Below are 6,590 nucleotides of genomic sequence, written 5' to 3'. Positions count from 1 at the left end.
AGTTAACGTCACGTCAGATATGGGTAACTGATGAGAAGGCGGTTATTGTGTCTGATGTGTAATGTATGGCTAGGAAGAGGCCGGTGAGAATTTGTAGGATTAGACAGACTCCTAGTAGGGAGCCGAAGTTTCATCATGCTGAGATATTGGATGGAGCGGGCAAATCGATGAATGAGTGATTGATGATTTTAATGAGGGGGTGTGATTTTCGAATGTTGGTCATTAAGTTCTTGTAGTCGCAATACAACGATGGTTTTTCATATCATTGGTCATGGTTAAATTCCATGTGAGAATAATGATAACATACATTGTATTTATTTTAAGTACAATTTTTGTGGTGAGCTTTGTAAGTTTTTCTTCAAAGCCTTCTCCTATTTATGGTGGGTTTGGTTTGATTGTGGCTGGTGGTATTGGTTGTGGTATTGTGTTAAATTTTGGGGGATCATTTTTAGGTTTAATGGTTTTTTTAATTTATTTGGGGGTATACTTGTAGTGTTTGGGTATACTACGGCTATGGCTACTGAGTCTTATCCTGAGGCGTGGACGTCTAATAAAGCTGTGCTAGGGATGTTTATTACGGGAGTGTTAGCAGAATTGTTAACTGCTTGCTATATTTTAAAAGAAGATGAGGTTGAGATTGTATTTAAGTTTAATGGTGCAGGTGATTGGGTGATTTATGATACAGGTGATTCAGGGTTTTTTGGTGAAGAGGCCATGGGAATTGCAGCACTATATAGTTATGGAACTTGACTAGTGGTTGTCACTGGTTGGTCCTTGCTTATTGGTGTATTAGTGATTATAGAAGTTACTCGTGGAAATTAAGTAAAAGTAAGCGAAGGGTTAAGGTGATTATGAAAGATAGAAAGTAGAGTTTAACTAGCCCTTTCTGATTAGATACGACAGTTGACATTTTTATCTGGAAATAGGAGATGGATTTTGGTAATATATTTTCTAGTCAGATTATATCTAATAGTATTGATGCGGATTTTTGGCTTACAGTTAGGCTTATTGTTGATGGGAGGCGGTGTATTACGATTGGAAAGTACCCTAGGAGGTTAGAGAACTTAAAAAGGTTTGAGGGGTATTTCAATTTTAAGTTTTTAGCCGCGAGGTTGAGTTCTAATGCCAGGATAAAGCCTGTGATAGTCACGGCGAGGGCAGTTAGTTTCAGATAATGGGGTATAGTTATTTGTGGGATAGTTGTTGGGGGGATATTATAGGAAATTAGGTATCCTGCAAAAATGTTTCCAATTAAGAGACGTTTGATGGAATTGATAAGGTGGGGATTATTTTCATTGATTAGGTTCAAGGAATTGAATCGGGGTTGTCCTAGGAGTGCAAAGAATATAATTCGAGTACTGTAGGCAGCTTTAAGGGATGTGGCAGATCAATAACAGATAATGTTATTGAAATAAATATGATTAATTTGCAAATGAAGTCAGAAGAAGTGAACAAATAAGAGGAAGAATGATAGATTTCAGCCGATAATTAGAATGTGTATGAGAATCAAAAATGCTAAAACGAGTGGTTGAAAAAAACAGATTGGGTCTTGTAGAATAAGGATTACCAAAATGGAGGACAGGTCACTGGAAAATTTTCAAATTGGAAAAAAAGGAGAAGAATATATATTTAAAATAAAATAATAGAGTATAAAAAGCATACAAAATCTTGAAAATTTTACAATGGGTAAAATAGATTTCCACAAGGAGAAAACAGAGAGAATGAGAAAGAAGAAATATTTGAAGAGATGACTAATAATGTCCAAAACCAATAAGAGCATCTATCTGCAAAATCAAGAAACTGTGAAACTCAAGCATGTTAAAATTTTCCTCTGTGAAAATTTCTGCTTTTATGGTATTTAAATACACCATATGTATTTAAAAAGGAAGAGATGAGAGTTTCTTTTCAAACACAAAGTTCATTTAGAAAAATAAACCAACACGATTAAATTTTACTGAAAATATACATGACAGAAAAATTTTAAGCATTTCAACAAAAATCAAATAATTATTCCTCAACTTTTAAAGTGTTTATTCAATGTGTTTACATAAATCCTTGGTCCTTTCCTTTAATTCAACAAAATGTCCTTAATTACATTTTATGTACATAACATATTCTCCATGATATCACAGCAAAACATTTTTTCACTTTAAAGATTAAACAGATTCGTTGAGATGAATTGAATTTTGTGAGAAGAGAGTTTAAGATTCTATATCTTTATACATTTAATGGATTTGAAGCTGAAATGTTTGCCACATTTTTAGTATATATTAACAGCTCTAAAATTGGCTTGAATTTATGTTTAACCATGTTTTACATATGAATTGTTTTCATTCTTAATAACAAACATAGTGGGTCAAGGTAAGATGCTAATTGCTGAAAGCTAATTAGGCACCAGTTTGACACCATTTGGTACTCAAATTCTGGATTGATTAAATGTTACAATGCTATTTTACAACCAAAGTACCAATAGAAGACTTGTCAGCTACTACTCTATGCTCTAAAATGTATTGAAGTCTTTAATAAACAGAGCTTTGAGAGAAACTTGCTCAGTATAAGAAAATCCATTATTAAATTTTCTAAAACAGTGTTTCTCATTTGGAAGGATGGGTAATATTTACTGTGGGATCATCTGTGCATTGTAGGATGCTTAGCAATATCCCTGCCTCTACTTTTTATATCCTAGGATCACTTGCCCCCAGACCTAAGTTGTGACCGTCAAAAATGTCCCCAGAAGGAAAACAAAAAATTATACAGATTTGAGAACCATTGTACAAAATAAGGAATTTTCTAAAAATAAAAAGTCTCCTAATAGGCACACAGTTCTCACAGGTTTGGGCTGTTTTATTCTTAACTACTTGGTTAACACAGTTATCCACCATTTGAGTATTAGTGAGAGCTAATCTACTGAGAGATAGATAATCACATCCAAACCAAGATTCTAATTTCTTTGCTATTTGTAACTGTGGCTAGTGAAGTATGTCTCCACTTCATAAGCAATGTTTGATTTTAATGTTGAATCAGATCTTACAACATTCATTGATTGAAAGAAGTCATGATTTATAAACAGATATTTGTAAAATGGTATTATAGACTTTTCAACAGAAATTTTATAAGCTTAGATCCTATGGCTATCTTTCTGATTTTTAGATTTTTTTCTGTTGTTTTCCTCAAAATATTATAAAAAGAAAATGACTTCCCAGAAGAAATCACTTTTATTTTTAACTAAGCTATTTTAATAAAATTTATGTATTATCAATATGTTTTAAGGTTTTATGCTAGATATTTAATATGCAAAAATGAATATCTACTGTATATCATCTATTGTTCTATGTATCGGTTCCTACACACAAAAAACATGCAGATTGTGGCATTGTCTAATGGATCTCTTAACAAAAAGTAATGTTTTGCATGAAAAATGAAATTGTAAAATCACCCGATAGTACCTTACAGTGTAGTTATTTATACGAAGGAAGAGTATAAAATTTAGAGAACAAAATACTTCCTTTTGTAAAAATTTAAGAATTCTCAACACCTCAGCAAGGATAAATAATGGCTTTCATAAAAAGCAAATGAAAGCACGTTTGAATTCTTAAATTGAACACAAAATTTTAAGATACAGTTTTTATAACTAACAAAATATGATATCAAAGTTGCTTTAAATAATATGATAAACAAGATTGCACATATGGCTACATTTAGAAAAAGAAAAGATAGTTTATCCATATTTCCTTCTTTATTTTTAGTTCAATGCCTTCATATGGAGAGGCACATATTATAACAATTATAGAGATACACTTTTCATAAATGTTTGTTATATTGAATTAGGAATAGCTATATGTCTTATAACTTTTAAACTGTAATTTATTTAAGTGGAAAAATACTTATTATTAAAACAGGATTTGGTAAACTTTTTTGTAAAAGGCCAAGTATGGAATATTTTAGGCTTTGCTAGTCATACATCTCTATGGCAACTACTTAACTGTCATTTTAGCAGAAAATCAGCCGTGGACAATACATAAACAAATAGGTGTGGCTATGTTTCAATAAAAGTTTATAAAAACAGGAAAATTAGAAAATGTACGATAGGTAAAAATGGCATTAAAAAATTAGATTCTGGGGCACGTGGGTGGCTCAGTCAGCTCAGGCCATGATCTCCCAGTTCATGAGATTGAGCCCCATGTCGGGCTCTGTGATAACAGTGTAGAGCCTGCTTGGGATTCTCTCTTTCTCCCAATCTCTCTGCCCCTCCCCTACTAGCACTCACTCATGTTGTCTCTCTCTGTCTCTCTCTCTCTCTCAAATAAATAAATAAACTTAAAAAAAAATTAGATTCAGCCAAAGGAGAATTTAAGTTGCTGAAAGCTTTGATACATGTTGCCATCCTTTGGATATGGAACTTGAAGATAAGTTTGCTAAGGGCGAAAGGTCTTTTGGCACCAAGATTTACAGCTGCCTTAGGGCTTGCTTAGCATAAAGAAAGTACATTTTCATAATATATCTCAAAACAAGAGAGAAAATTATTGCCTGTTAAAGAGACAGAAAATTTTCTTTAATGTTTTCCTATTTTTTAGTGTCAAAAGCAAAACATTCCTAAAAATTTTATCTATGCTTTTATATCTTACATTTTTCTCCACCTCTCTATAAGCTTGAAATGCAAATGTTGATTTGCTTTTTGCTTTTTCTAATCCACCAAGAAACCATTTAGAAATTATCTGTTTTATGTGTCTTCAACATACCTGCTTATTGGAAATAAACTTTTTATGAAATCAGAGCAAATAAATGAAAATCCTACTAAAAATTTCAAGGGTTACAGGTGATAAGTGTTGTTTTTCTTTTTCTGTATCTTTGCTCACACTGGTTACCACCTGCTTCCCATCCTTGGTATCACATGCACATTATCTTTTTTCTTTTCTTTCTAACTCTTGGTCTTAGAGCTGTGAAAAATACCTACTTTGCAGAAGTTTTGAAAGTTCTTAAAAGTCTTCTCATTTTTTGCTCCATGAAACATCATTATACTAAAAGGATAACAAATAGAAGAGATTAAAATTCATTCACAGTCTCCACCCTCCCACCCCCACCAGAAAAATGAACCCCTGCTTTTTAACATAAAACGCTGTAGTCCTCAGTGTTTACAGTACACAATAATTTGCCATGGCATTTTTTCAGGGTATTTGTATATAACACACTCTTCTTTAACCCTTTCCATAATATATTGAAATTACTTGTGACTTTAGGGATCTCAATCTTATTCTAATTACTCTCTCTATATGGAACTCTTTAGCTATTGGCAGATTCAACAAATGCCTTATTACACCCCTTTGAAAGAGTGACTGAAATACATGTAATATACATGTGCTTTTCCTCAGAAACATTATATTATATAAAAAGTTTTATTTTTATTTTTTTAAGTTTGTTTATTTATTTTGAGAGGACGAGAGCTCGCTCCCGCATGAACTGGGAAGGGGTAGAGAGAGAATCCCAAGCAGGCCCGGTGTGGAGACCCACCCTGGGCTTGAGTTCACAATGTGTGAGATCATAGCTAGAACCTAAGTCAAGAGTCGGTCACTTTACCTACCGAGCCACGCGTGCGCCCCAATAAAAGTTTTAAAAGTGTATCATAACAGTAGTTCAGGCCTCACTAAAAAATATCCCCTAGAAAATAGAAAGAATGGACACTGTTTACCTTAAGTGTTATATAGTTGTCCAAGTTTAACCATTTTACAAATGCTATATATTGGTTACAGAGACATATCTTGTCCTTTACCATTGATGACTGTACAGGTATCAATTAATATTTAATTAATATCACTCACAAAATTGAAAGCATATCAAGGGCATTGCTGCTTATTTTACAGAGTTGAGCTATTTATCTCAACATTTAAATTTAAGAAATTCTGTACCTGCCATGTAAAGATCTAAAGTCTAAAGAGAAGCTCTGAGTGGTTTAGTTCCTTTTGCTGTACGATTGAAAGGGAGTTACTATAATTTTTCAAAATCAGGAACAGATCCCAGGTAAATATAGCACTTGATTTTGGCAGAGATCTCTTACTAAGTAGAACAACTAAAAACATGAGATGACTGCCACACAAACTATTTTATTGCAACATAAAAAGTTGCATACAACAAACAAGAAATATTACAAAAGTCTGTGTCACCTTCATCCCAGTGACACTGCCCTGAAGCAACACATTTTAACATTCTCAATTTATTACTTCATCTGTTGATTCCCTGTATCGCATTATATTATATAAATAAACTCCATTTCTTGATTTGTCAATTTAGTTTCAATTAACGCCTTACTTGAAAAAAAAGAGAATAATAATTAAACCCTACTTCCCCTTCTTAAACATCTCTGTAGGTTTCTTCTTAATTTCTTCTATTAATTACTTTAATCTTTTACATAAAATATGTATACCTCTTTCTCTTGTTAAATTAACTGCAAACAGTATATTTTGGCTTCTTTTTCAGTAAGATGAAGAAATTTTCACCCTTAAACTTTTCTCAATATCTAGTATCCTTTTTTACTTTTCAAATTCTAGGTTTTTTACTTTCCAAATCCTTCTAGCCTTTTTTTTTAATTTAGCTTG

General features: G+C 32.5%; 1 pseudogene; it reads left to right on the top strand.

The window, feature by feature from the left end:
* Positions 1–246: 246 nt before the first annotated feature.
* On the top strand, positions 247–822 carry LOC122230573 (annotated as a pseudogene).
* Positions 823–6,590: the final 5,768 nt, after the last annotated feature.

The sequence above is a fragment of the Panthera tigris genome, chromosome C2 (genome assembly GCF_018350195.1).
Source record: "Panthera tigris isolate Pti1 chromosome C2, P.tigris_Pti1_mat1.1, whole genome shotgun sequence".
In the NCBI taxonomy this organism is placed as follows: domain Eukaryota; kingdom Metazoa; phylum Chordata; class Mammalia; order Carnivora; family Felidae; genus Panthera; species Panthera tigris.
The sequence above is the reverse complement of the archived record's forward strand: the minus strand, read 5'-3'. Positions and strand labels throughout refer to the sequence as shown.